At 37.5% G+C, this 14,484-nt stretch overlaps 1 protein-coding gene across 2 annotated transcripts in view; it reads left to right on the top strand.

The window, feature by feature from the left end:
• Positions 1-14,484, top strand: part of stx1a (syntaxin 1A (brain)) — a 97,996-nt gene that overhangs the window by 51,720 nt on the left and 31,792 nt on the right. The gene's annotated exons all lie outside the window — the stretch shown is intronic.

Genomic DNA, 14,484 nt, shown 5'->3' with positions numbered 1-14,484 from the left:
GGATTTGTTGAAAAGCAGAAATCCTTTTGAAGCTGAAGTCCATCAGAGACCTTGAAGATCCTTAGAGCTGTCTCATCCACCTGTCAGCTCCCTCTGTACTTTTGAAAAATGTAATATCTCATTTTACTCTCTTGTTTTTCCATTTTTCTCAAATGTTCAGCTTTCCAGTCTGTCTGCTGTCTTCTCATTGCTCTTTTAAGACACTTTCCTCTTTGCTTTTCTTCATTCAGTGTAGGATACTTCAATCTTTTCTCTCTTCCAACCATCTTTTTCTCCTTTCTCTTCCTTTTCTGATTAATGCCAAGGCATGGATCTAGACCGTACTCTTAGATGGGTATTTTACATATATTAGTAAGGGCGCCAATCCAATTTTCTCCCACTGATTCCTTAGCTTCTGTCTAACTGAAAAGGCATTGATCTGTTCTTTGGAGATTAGCCCTTTAACCAGCCTGAACATGATCGTGACAGGCAGCGTGGAACCAAGCTGGCAATCAGACAAGATGTTTTATTTTTATTTTACAAACTGCTTAATGTGTGCCTGGATTTAAAGCTCAGTGTTTCTGTTTGTCTACCTGAAAGCAGAAAATACAAAGCTAGACAGCTGATAATGTGACCTTTATTCATCTAAGGCCACTTAGATTACACCTATTAATCTGAGTAGAACCTGCATCTACAGAGCCCCTTTGGTTTGAGAAAAACAGATTATATCTAAACACCTCGCACTGAATAATGCATAATGTTTGGGAGCAGAAAGAGAAAGAGCATATTTCAATCAATATGTTTCACCAAGCACAGCAATGAAAGTACTGCTGCTGAAGGTCATTTTCGGTGCTTTCCATTTGTTCATTTGATGATATTTGCTTTTGGGAGTAAAACCACGAATAATGTGTTTATGACAATGCACAGTAGCTTTGCTTCTGCTCTAATGAAAAAACAAAGAATAGGAAAAAAAGCTGCAGGCCGGCATGCAAATGTGCTTTAGGTTGGATCTAAGTATGAGAACAGGGACAAACAAATTCTTTACAATTTCCACTTTAACTTGATCATTGTGTGAGACGGTTTTCCTTGTTTTCCCTAAAAGATAGTTGTTTTACCATCCTGTAGGAGGCCTGGTTATTAGGACTGGGAAAACAGTCTCCAATCTGGTTCTCTAGTTATCTAGAACCAGCTCATAGATTTAGGGGAGAACTTTCAAACTGCAAAAAGACTTGAAAGCCATGACTTGAAACCGGGACCCTCAATGGTAACCACTGCATCTCCTTGTAGGCCTTTTATTCCAATGCATTTTGCAGTGGACGCAAATAAGTGTGGTTCACCTCAACCCAGTTCAGACCCAATTAAACAAGAAGAGGGATGCTGTCACATGCAGCCTCTGTGTAATATTATCATCGCCCCTGCTTTACACATCATTCCGAATCACTTTGTCCACCCCCTTTAAATGAAGCAAAGCTAATTCCCACCAGGGATTTGCAATTTATTATGTGTGCCTGCTTTTTTCCCCTGTGGGTGTCAGCGTGTTTGAAATTTGCTCAGCAGTTCTGTTGAGTAGGAGTAGCATTAACAACAGAGATGGAGCAGGTAATCATTAGATCACAATGAAACTGCTTTTCCTTGAGTGCTGAACAGACCTGATATACTATAAAGAAGTTGAATTGCATTATTTATTTATTTTTATTGGCCTTGAACAACACTGTGTCTCTTTTGTTTGTTTTATGGAGCTTCTATTTTAAAGATGTCAAGAAATTGGTGGTCAAATGTTGGGGTTCATTACTCTTTGTGCAATCGGATGAGTTTTTAAACTTGGGTACACCTAGTTAATAGTGAAGTTGATAAAACTGAGCAATTTGAAATCTCAAAGGAAAGCTTTGTGTCAACAACTTGAAGCTTTCTCTCTGGTTCTTTTCCTAAAAATAGATAACTCGGGACAAACTCTTTAAATAACACTTCATAACGTATATGTATTAAATAACCAGAAGACAGCTGCTTACCAACCAGGCTCACTTCTTGAAAAGTCATTCCATTCCCAAATCTTTGCCACGTACAGAATGAACATTATAACTGTATATAGCCGGACTGAGGAACTGTCCTAATTAGATAAACTACTGAGGAAAACATCAGTTCTGACACGCAATAGACAGCTAATATTTAGATGTAATAAACTCACACATCATCAATATTAATTATCCTAACAAAAACCTTCAGATCTGTTTGTTTGAAAAAGTCTGCAAAAGGTCTTTAATATCATTTATTTTACTGACTTGATATCAAGTTAAATTGGAAAACCATCATCTGAAAATGTATTAGTTGTCTTCATTTTGCAACTGATCTGGTGATTAAATTTTGTACTGAGGTTAATCTGTAATCAGTTTTTTATTTAATATCCGGAGTAAAAGGGGGCTATACTGATGCATGTTGCTTCATTTTAAAGAGATATTTATGTTTCAAAATATGTGAAAACCTGTCTGCATATACAGAGTAGGTGTGTAGAGAAGGTGCAAATAAATTCTACGTGTTCAATTGAGCAGGGAGGGAGGGCAAACTTTTTTTTTTAATCCATGCCTCCATCAATATGTAGATCATATTAGTAAAGCGATTTTTCTTTTCTTATGTGAAACTCAACTGCAGCCTCATGTTTTTTGTGTCTTTTTGGAGCATGTTAAAAGGTCAGGTGCAAACTGAACGTAAACATTTCTGTAGTTATTGTGGCATCGAAGGAGGCATTGGTGTAATGCCGAACATTGAAATCATTTTTTTCTCCCTTGGTGGCTCTGCAGGACACATAGAAATACCCAGACCTACACACAAACAGGTTTACACTGCTTCAAAATCCTTTGAAGGGGCTGCTTAGAGGAGCAGTGGGTAGCACAGAAAATTCCCGGCCTGGTTTCTTTCTCCATGGAGTTTGTATGTTCTCTCTGAGCATGCATGGGTTCTCTCCGGGTACTCCGGGATCCTCCCATAGTCCAAAACCATGACTCGATAGGGTATAAGTGTGTGTGTGTGAATGGTTCTTTGTCTCTGTGTTGCCCTGCGATGGACTGGCAACCTGTCTAAGGTGTACCCCGCCTCCCCCCCGTAGAGAGCTGAAGATAGGCACCAGCCCCCTTAACGACCCCGCTTGGGATAAGCGTGATGGAAAATGGACAGCTTCAAAATCCAGTATTACAATTTGAGTAAATTGAGTCCTTATTCTGCCTAATGGTACAACATGAATCTGAACAAATGAGAGAGGAGGTCAAGAATAAGGACAGGTCACCAATGATCCCAGTGTAGACTGGAATCAACATGACATTTTTATTATGATCTCCATCTACATGACACCACACAGCGTCATTTTTTCTGCCACACAGAGGTGGGTAGGAAGTAGTCACATTTACTCAGTTACATTTATTTAAGTGACTTTATGTAAAGAAGATGTACTTTTAGGAATAGTTTTGCTACACTGTACTATTAACTTTTACGGGAATGAACAAAAAAAAGATAAACGTATCACTACTTTTTGAGAAAATTCCTGCCTACTCTTCCCATTATGAGTAATTCTACCAAATAAAAAACAGGTTTTAAACAAATATATACCAGAAGAGAGACACACCCGTACTTCTTTTGTGTCCTCAGGCCTTTTTGGATTTATTTGCTTACTGAGTCTGCCGTGTCAGTCAGTGGTAGAGTTAAAAATACACCATATTGTAATTTACCTTATTCTAACATACATTTTTATATTGGAGTTTTAAAACTGAAATTGTCATATGAAATTCTCCTTCCACATAAAATTATTATTTAATTACTGCATTTTAAATATTTTTACCTCATTCTGAAGCACCAGAATTTGCATATAACTTTATATTATGTGTAAGCGTTTATAATTTTAAAAATATTATTTCAATTGTTATGCTCATGAGTGGCAAGTAAATCAGGTACTTTGCACCTAAATAGCCTTTTTACCACTTTTTTTGCTCCTATTTGAGTCATTTCTTAGATGGCTACTCCTTACTTTTACTAAAAGTTTTGGGTTTTCTCTCTGCGTCTGTTGCCACACCACTTCTAGCTTGCAGTATTTTTTATTGAAACTCAACACCATGCGTCTCTGTACAAACACTGGCTCAATACAGTAAATAAGTAAGAGCTTTGTAGCCAAAGCAGAAGTGTGTCGGCGGTCAACATAAGTGATGTCTGAATGATGCTGGCAGTGTGGAAGGATGTAGGAAGAGACCTGCCTGTTTGCTTTATGCTATAGTTCCTTTAGCTTATGGAGCATCCAATCTATATATTTGATGCCAATGAGCTAAAACAAATCACACAAACCTTCATGTGACATAACCTGTATTCACAGGCCATATCAGGGAATTGAACAACAATGCATAATTGCTTCAAGTGTATTCTGTTTGATACATGCTTATGTGCACATCTTCATTATAATGGAAAGCTTCTGCAACTCACTATATTTGATAACCTTTTTTATTTTTTGTTGTGTTTTTTCAGTAAGCTTTAGTCTCAAGATGCATTTCCATTGCATAATGATATCTCTAAGGCTAAAGGCTGCCTGGAATTGGCACAGCAGTCCAGACTTCCTTTCAAACCCACAGTAGCGTTCCTACTGTTGACCTCATTAAAGGTGAAGAAATGGAAGCTAGGGGATACAATTTGCTGTATTTGAATTGAACCACTCTACCTATAAGTTGTACTGCACATGTGCCAGGGCTTTCCAGCACAGAGAGAGACAGTTTTTGTTTGTTTTTTCTGGCACATAACAATGATAAGGATGTTGCCGAAACATCACCCTCTCCAGTTCATTTTAAAATCATGGCATTTTAAATATAAACCTCCAAAAACCAACCATACTATTCTTTTTTTTCACCCAAAAATCTTAATGTGCAAAAAGCCTCATTAACCGTAATATCCTCTTTGCATTTACATTATATGCAATATCTATATTTAAACTGAAAGAAGTTGTACCAAAAATATTCTTTTAATGGGACATTACAGTTTGTTTCCTGTTTCTGCACTGTTGCCTTACTGCAAATGATTCTGGATTTGAATGCAAAGGTTTGCATTTTCATTTTGTAGCCGTTTTGGTTGTTGGATTTTGCTGCCTTCTTCGTCTTTATATATACACATATATAGTAACATATATCTTGAAATGAACTGCAGCACACCAGGTTCAACATAACTGAAAGTTGTTTGATTTCTTTTTCACGTCTTAATGAGCAAATTCCGTTGGGAATCTTCAATTCCCAACGGAATGGTAGAAAGATCATGCAAAAATGTTCCCAATCCTAGCACTGATAGTGTGTTTTGTGTTTGCCATCCCGGCACCAGGCGCAGCTAGCAAACGTTACTTTTCAGAATAAGTGAATTGGAGCTTTGTGGTATTTTTTGAGAATGAGGTTAATGTTCCTGAAGTAGTGATGTCACACACTCTTATGTTAGGCATTTTATTATAATTATGTCTTAGTTTAATTAATTGTAAAATCCGATAGTTGTTTCAAAAGGGTCTTGTTTTGATTGATGTACTGTATGAATGCTGGTGTGAAAGTGTATTTGTGTTTGTGAGGGTAAAAAGGCCCTTAGGCACTCGGCTTGTTTACAATTGGTCATCTGTGAAGATTCAGCACAGTACTTGCTTCTCTGCTGTTATGACAGTATTCTGTTTAAGCCACAAAAATAGCACTTTGGGACTAAAAGCTATTAATGAAAATAAGTGCCTGTGTGTATACATTGTGATCAGGGGTCGGGTCGCTCTGTATGACTCATGGGAACGGTTTTAAATAGGGAAAATTGCGGGTGCTGGTGCCTGTCTCCAGCTGTCTATGTGCGAGAGGCGGGGTAGACCTTGGACAGGTCGCCAGTCCATCGCAAGGCACAAAAAGTTCAAACTAAATGTGCTTGACAAATTGAATAGTTTTCAATTTATGTGTTTATTTTTCACATGTATATTATCCTACACTGCTGGTTTCACTTGATTCTTGTACAATTGATATATTAAGCTAAATAAAAAAAAAACAGTCATAAATAAGAAAACAAAAATCACAGCACAAATTCTGAGAAGGTTCTGTGGATCACTATAACAATATGAGCAACACAGGTTTTTACAGCATCTATATGCCAGATCATAGAACAGTGTGTTGGCTGTACGACCCTCGGGAGTGCAGCCCCTCGGCTGAACACCGTATAAAAGGATTTATGCCATTGCAAATGAATTAATACCTGGATTTCAGGGAAATTTCATGTTCACCTCATTATGAAAATCTGGCTGTTAAATATACAAGCAATTATGTGGAATTAATGATAAACCACCAGATTAAAAAAAAAGCAACCACTAAGGAGGCGGTAATGTTACTGTAAATTGGAATATGATCATTTAGAGCAGAGAGTCTGTAAAGACTGAAACAGAAATGCTACCAAGTCTCATTTAAGTAGAATATACATTAAGGTATTTCTTTATATTTAGCACTATATTTCAGGACTTCCACCATTTTAAAACCAGAGTAACACCATTTGTTCCACTGAGTTCTAACACAGCTCAAAAATCAGTATGATTTCACTCAGACTTACCATTTCTTGTATTAATATGATACCATTGTGGCAACAGCTTCCAGCTTTATTGAAGCCCAAAGATAATTGAATTAAAAAGTCCAACTAACCAGATGAAACATTATTGTTTTCATTTTTATCTGCTCCCAACTCCTCTTTACTACCAAGGGGCAGGCGATTAATATGGAGTACAGGCTTGGATGCAGGTTGGGTTAAAAGACACCAATGTGTAACTTGCTTATTTACAGTCATCAATCCTTTGACATGTTTTTAATTCGGCCACTGTGTTTGACTTTTCACAGATTTATGATCAGTTCAAGCTGTATTGAATTAGTGAGTTGATATCCAGCTTCAAGGTATTGCTTTTCCTGGTTGCAGTTGTTATGTATTGGTTAGACTGGATAGGCTGGGAGTATTCCTGCTATGTTAAGCTCGATTTGTGGTATGGGCCTCAGGATTTTGCTTCTTCCTGCAGTATGATAATTGCATCCTGACTTTGAATCTGTTAATATCCATCCAGCCATTAGTCAAAGCTTTTGTCTGGGTGCACCATTCAAAAATACTTTCTTGTCTCTCCATTGACAAAAAAGATCAATATACACTTAAGGAGACTCTTATGTTCACATTACTATACCATCGAGCAATATTTGTTTAGGTTTTAAGCTTTTTCTTTTTTTAGGTTACAGGCGGTTGACAAAAAAACTGTTGTTGAATTCTGCCATCAGCTTTTATGGAGTCTAAACTAAAGGTGACTAAAAAAAACTACATAAAAAACTCAAACCCTATCAAACAAATTACAAAGATTTGTGCCTGGTAGGTTTTACTCAAGACCTTTACAAAAATATCTGTACGTTTTATTTATTTATTTTTTTGTTTAAGTTTTTAATAATTGATTTTTCTCTACCTAATTGGTCCTGCAAGCCCAAAAATCGAATTAAGTTTTAGTGTCAGAATACGTCATTGAGCCAAAGCAGATTTATTCACTTTTTGTCAAAATTACTGTTTTGCAAATGGGAAAATGTGTTGCAATTGAATCAATAGTGCAAAGCAGCAAAATCAGAATCAAACTTATTTACGGGTCTGTTTGGGCCAGAGATAGCATGCCTGCAAGATCGTCCAGTTTGTTACCATTCTGAAAGTCCCCCAGAAATATGGAAGAAATATGAAGCTGTTGCTTTGAATGTACTTTGTTTCATAAAGTATGCGTAAACCAGCAGGAAACCTGAGCTGTAGGTGTAAACCCAGTTAAAAATATAGATCCGAGTTTTGTTAATGCATCTACATCCTTGTATTTCAAAAGCACTTGAGTGAAGGATCTCACCTTAAGATCTTGATATTGCTTCCTTTCTGATCTTGCTAAAAACGGATATTCAGATGGTTTTCAAATTACTGCAAATCTAACTTGAAAAGCTTCAGAGGAATCTGAACTGTAACCCCTCAATCTTGTTAGTTACCAAATTGTGAAAGTTTGGAATTAATTCGGAAGATCGACTACGTTTTAAATGTTTCAAGACAACAAATAGGTTGTGTAGGTTTTTCTTCGCCTCTCAGATCTTATGCAAATCTCATTTCTGTGATTGCTCTATAGCGCTCAGCACAGGAGTTTTTTGTCGGTCAAACTCTGTCAAGCCATTTAGAGCTTGATCGGTCTGATATCTCCATTTCTACAAAGCATCTTTCTTCCATTTAAAGTGCTCAGCTGGTAGCATGGAAATAGCTGTTTTAATTGAAGCTTGTGAGTGTTACTATTTCTGGTTTTAGTTTTTCGCCAAGTCGAGATCTGTTTGCCAACTCTTCACCAACCTCAACCAAAACTACCCTCAGCCTCTTTTTGCCTCCTTCTCCTTTGTCTCTCTCAGCTGCCGTTCCTTTGTGCCTTATTACTTATAATTTCCTCTTCTCTTGCCCTTCTCTCTTAATATCTGAGCAGATAGTGAGCATTGAGTTAATACTGCAGAAAAATGATATCTATAAAGGAAAGGTTAATCGAATGTGGACAGTGATGTCCAGGGCTTTAATAGACACAGATATTGGAGGTCATAGCCAGTAGGATAAAGTGGTCACTGAGAACAAAATTATGTCTTCTGCACCTTTTCCTCGACTTTAGAGCCAATGCTCTCTCATGGTGAGCATTAGTGCTCTGATCTTGATTACAATGTTAGTTGTTTGAATGCAGAGGGAGGTTTTAAAGTGACAGCAGCATTACCATGTTAACTAAAAGTAGCCCTGATGTTTAGTGTGGGCTGAGATTTATAAAGAAAGGGAATTTTTCAGGAAAGAAAATTGGGTTGATAGGAACTACATAATCTTGCTACAAAGATTGCATCATTAAAATATATATATATATATATTTTTTTTTTGTTTAATTCAGTTTTATAGTAGAAAGTTTCCCCATGCATGAAAGAATATGCTTGTTTCTCATTTCCCAATTATGTACTCTGAATCTATACCCTACAGTTGCGGCTTTGGAGTAATTAAGATGACCTACATAAAGCTTTCAGAATGATCCTGACATCAACAAAAACTTTAAAACCAACTTCAAAATGAACTTCTACAAGGCTTTTATTGCATTGTGTTTTAAATGTGTCAGTGTTTTAGAAACTAAACTGGAGCCAGACTACATAAAGGAATATATCAAGCTGTTGAGTCTCTGTCATCACAAAAATACGAATATTTTTGTTGCTCATGGCAGCTTTAACCAATTACTGTGACAGAAATAAGTTTCATTGATTATAATTTTTACTACCTACATCAAAATCATACCATGGTGTCTTGTGGTGTTTTAATATATAAAACAAACCAAGATAAAAACTTTAACATACAAGTTTAGATGTCATTAACCTATTATTTGCTCTTGATATCTTTCATTTTCAACACAAAGAACGTAACCTCTTTTTCTAAGCTGTGTTGCAATAAAATCCTCGACACTAGCTTTAAAAAGACCTTTATATTGTGTTAAACTGTCATCAGAAAAAGAGATGGTTTTTGTCTTGCACTGAAAACCGTCCAGTGATATATTGTTGGTTAAACTTTATCTTTCCTTTCAGTTTGCGATTTGCCGTGTACGCGAAGCATTTCAGGAGCAAAGTAAATGTTGGTAATGTTTGAGGGTTGAGCTCAAATCCTGTGTCTCTGATACAGACATCTGGACTCTGGACAATCAATAAGCAGAGCAAACACACAATGGACTGGTAATACATTTACAGAGAGAGCAGAGGGAGAGAAAAAAAGATAAACGAATAAAAGTTGGAAAGAGAAATCGCATCAGTTGACCTGATAATTCTCCTCAGAGAGGAGAAGGAAGCAGTTTTTTTCGGTGTCTGCTGAGCTCACCAGGTGTCTGTAACTATGGGACCTATTGACTGCTTCAATAAGGGAAACCAATTTTAAAAACTTCTATTAATTTATGTTGCTGCTGTTCAACCCTAAATTTAACAATGACAATTTGAGTAACACATTTTGATATTGTGTCCCATCTATATGTTTTTACTCGTACTCCATGTCCTCCGCTTTATCCGGAACATGGTCATGGGGGCAGCATTCTTGGCAGCGATGCCCACACCGCCCTCTCCCTAGACACCTTCAGCTCCTCTAAGGAAAGCTTGAGGCGTTCAAGAGACATAGTCCGTACTGTATGTCCTGGGCCATCCTGAGACTCCCTTTAGTGTGTCTGGAACTTGTGAGGGAGTTCACCCTTCTCTATATGGAGCAGCAGTTCTACACAGTGCCTGGCCACCTTTGCAGAGAAAGCTCACCTCAAGGAGGTTATCTGGGAAGATAATTATGAAACATAATGCTTAAAAAAAAGTCTTAGAAATTCTAACCCAAAGTTTGTGCATGTTTGCCTTATAGACATTATATATTAAACAGTTATAATATAAAAATGTACATTTAATACTAAAAAATGGCATAAAAACATGGTTAACTTCTGCAAAAGAACAACAGAAAAACAATGTGTACAAGCCATACTTCCTGTCATTGTTTTAGTTCTGTTTAAGTTTTATCTTTGAGTTTTCATTGGTTTTATTTCCATGTTGTGTTATTCTAGTTATTGTTGATAGTAGGCTATTTGAGTTCTTAGGTAATTCTTGTTTGCACTCTGTTGCCCTCTTGTGTCAGTCTCCTTTTCCCTAGCTCCTTTCTAGACTCTTCTATTCACACCTGCTCCCAATCTGCTGATTAGCTTGGTCTTTTTTTCTCTCTCCCATATATGCACCTTCTGCTCAGTCACTGTGGCTGGTTTGTCGTCATTTCTTTGCCCCCTTGTTTGGAGTTTTCCTGGTTTTTAGTATTTTTGAATTCTGTGGATTTATGTTTTTGGATTTTTTCTTCTGTTACCCCTTTTTGTTATTAAATCTGCAAGTAACCACCTTCAGCTTCAGTGTCTGCATTTGGGACCTCCACCCAACTTGACGCTTCCCACTGAAGACAATACAGAGACAATGAAAATAAAAGTATAGTGGAGGATGTTCTTTTTCTGGGCAGATCATCAAAATAAATGGTCCTACTGATTGTCAATCATTCTGGTGATGTGTTTACATAATGCCCGTCTACATGCTCCTCCCCATTTTCACTTACCGGTGGTGAGTCTGACATAGTGGGAAAAGTTGCAAATCTAAGCTTTTATGAGCGATGCAAGCAGCAACTTTTAAACAGAGCGTGCACCATTTGCGAAAATCCTCCACTACACCTTTAATTAAGAAAATTCCCTTAGAGTCTTGTTAATCCCCTCCATGGTGCAGCATCCTAAACTTTTTTTGAGCATGCCCAAACTCTTTGCCTCTTGGTTCCTTTACATCCTGAGTTATTAGCACTGTGGAGGAACATTATTTATGTGCCCTCTGTTCACCTACATACGTACATAAGACAGAGAAATTAAAGGAGTGTTACACTTTGTCTTATACTGATGACCTTGTCTCATTAACTTATATCTGTTGCTAACCTAATCCTAATGCTCCAAATAATCTATTTCACAACACTTGGCTCAATCACCAATATTTGGATAATTTCCTTCTGCTGCTTAGTCTGTAGCTATGCTAATCTCAACAACCTGCTAAGTTCTGGGCATCCAGGTATGGTTGAGCACACCTCCAAACTGTGCATAGATTCTGAGTCCCAAATAGATTGTGCATTTTTTTTCCTACAGAGTATTTGTCACGTTATTAAAGAGGAACCAGGAAACCAGGTTTGATATTTGGGGTAATGGATAAGCGAAGATTAATGTAATTTGTGTGAATGTGTTCATGGGGTTCCTCTTCTAGCTCCCACATATTTCAGTGCCTTGTAGCATCTCTCTGGCTCTCTTTCCTTCTGTCACTTTGAAACAATCTGAAGCCGCCGGGAGGACCAACTGCACACATCTCCATAGCAACACAGTCTTAATGATGGCAACAAGCGTGACCTAAGGATTTCATCTAAAAACGTCTGGGAGAGGGATGGAGTGTGAAGCCACAGCTCAATTGAGTCCTCAGTTTTGCCCTCTAATTTGCCTCTGTCTCACTTCTCCTTCTACTTATTCATCTCTGCTGGCACTCTCCCTCCTTTCACACAGCAAATAATGAGGCTGAATAGACACTTGATCTGACAGGTTGGCTTCCTCTGTTCGGTTACCACAAGAAGCAAATCAAATCTAACCACTTAAAAGACACACCATACACTTAGGTGCACACTTACACTGCTTGTAACAACCTGAGACTAACCTCAATTTTTATGTTATTATCTATGTGATGCCCTGTTGCAGCCCTCATCGAACACCACAGTTATAGAGGAATAAGGGAGGGCATTTTCCTAAATCTTGCACCTTTTTGAGGCTGTGTTGAGGCTGTCCGATTGTTCTCACACTTAAATTACACTGTTGGGTTTTACATCCAAAGTGTTTTGTTTCTTATTCTTTTACATTTCATTTATTTGTATTTTCTTACAAAGATGGTCTATATTTACATGTAAATTAATAACTAAAACAGGCATGGTTACCAAATACCCAATATTTGCTGTCTCATAAACCACAATTAAAGTAAAGACCCCAAATAATTGCACCAGTGACATAGAGGATCCTTTATTATTTGTACTAAGTTGTTGATTTTGCTAGGGAACATAGCGTTGAACAATATATATATAAATATATATTAATTTTAGTTTAATTTATAAATTATATATTATTTAATGTATAATTTATATATATTTTAAAGAAATATATGTCACTTCATTTGTAGCTACAAACACAACAGGAGAGAATGCATAACGATGATACCCGCCATACAGAATTATTTCACTGCTCTCTGCCATGTTGAAAGGTCACGGTTTACCTAATCTTAGGAACTCATCAAATTTAATAATTTAGACTATGGTTATCAGCAGAGTTAGTAATCACCAAAGGAAATTATCTCTGCTTCTTCAAGTGTGTTAACCAATAAGGGGATGGATCTGATTCTGAGTGATAAAATTGCTCACTGTATAAATAATTAAAGACAATCACAGTTAAAATATCTTAACATTTATTACCTAATAATCCCTCTTACAGTATTATTGTATCTAATAACTATGCAAAGAATATTAACTTCTAAAAATAAACACATGTTAAATGATAGACTAATAAAAGGGGGAAAATGGAATCTAAGAGTGTCTTCAAAGAGTCTCTAAGGAATGTTCAAGCTTTAAGGCTTGGAGGCTTAAAGCATTTAGGGTGTCCTTTAAATTGGAAGCAGATAAATGATGACAGACAGATGTCATCAGGAGACCAGGCTACAAGGTACAGACAAGCCAGGACAAAGGGCTATAAACCTTGTCCTAAGATAGCCCTCCCCACATAACTGGCCATATAACGTGGCTTCAACTGAAGACCGGTGTTTCTCGCCTATCAGTGTCATTCTCATCTTCTGACTGACTCCGGAAAGCCAGTGGATTGAGAGGGTTTAATGTTTGTCTCCTGGTTGTGTCCTGGCTCTTCTCCGGTGAGCCCTCAGGGTTTTGGCTCGGCATGTGGGAGGAGCGCGGGTTTATCCAGAAGAACAGCTTTGGAGAATTGTTAGTTTTTCTTTAAAAATGTGGAGGGGGTGAACGAGAGGTGGACTGAATGAAAGTGAGTACAAAAAACTTCTACCTTATTCATAATACAAAACTCTCTGACTTATGCAGGGATGTCATATTTCCATTTTGCCTTGATCTGAATTACAGGATCAGAACATCTGTTTGGATGGATCAGTTTGAGGATTAGAGTAAAAAGCCCCAGCTGAAAGCACTGAGTGAATGATTTTTCAGAATTCACTTCTCCTGAAGGGGCACATAGCGAGAGTGGTCATTGCATTGGGTTGTTGACTTTACATCTATCGTTCAAACCAAGCAAGCATGTAGTGAAAGAAATGCACTCCTTTATAACAGGAAGTAATCCCCAGCAGAACCAGAACCAGGCTCTTTTCAAACAGGCATCTGACATGATTGACGGGAGCTTTGAAAAGACTGAGGATCCACAAAAGGAACCAACCCAGGAATATGTTCAATATAAGTGATAATAAGGGTAAATTAGCTCCAAAGGTAATTACACATTGTAGAAAAAGCTGCACCCATTGCTTTATCTAGGAGACCAACAGGACTTAACACTGAGTAACTGGATAAAACTATATAATGTACAACATTGTGTTAGACAGCACCAGCCTGACTAATGGCTTCCTACAGAGTGGTGTCACAAATAAACAGAGTACCTGGGCAGATTTAGCTACTATGAAGTGAAGCAAAGAAAACACAAAGTGAAAAGATGAACTATCATATCTTGCAAAATCAGAGAATGGTAGTAGAATGTAGGAGAATGAGGAAAAGGGGTCCCTATGTTCACCAGGAGCCTAACGGTGCATGCACACCAAAAGTGTTTTGACCATCAGCACATATGGTTTACATGCAAAGTATTTGGGAAAAGGGTTCAAGGCAGGCCAAGAGGTCAGTATTGTGATATGAGTTTAG

Source organism: Cyprinodon tularosa, unplaced genomic scaffold (assembly GCF_016077235.1).
Source record: "Cyprinodon tularosa strain WSP-4 unplaced genomic scaffold, ASM1607723v1 ctg58, whole genome shotgun sequence".
Classification (NCBI taxonomy): Eukaryota; Metazoa; Chordata; class Actinopteri; order Cyprinodontiformes; family Cyprinodontidae; genus Cyprinodon; species Cyprinodon tularosa.
Note: the sequence above shows the minus strand (reverse complement) of the source record. Positions and strands in the feature narration are given on the sequence as shown.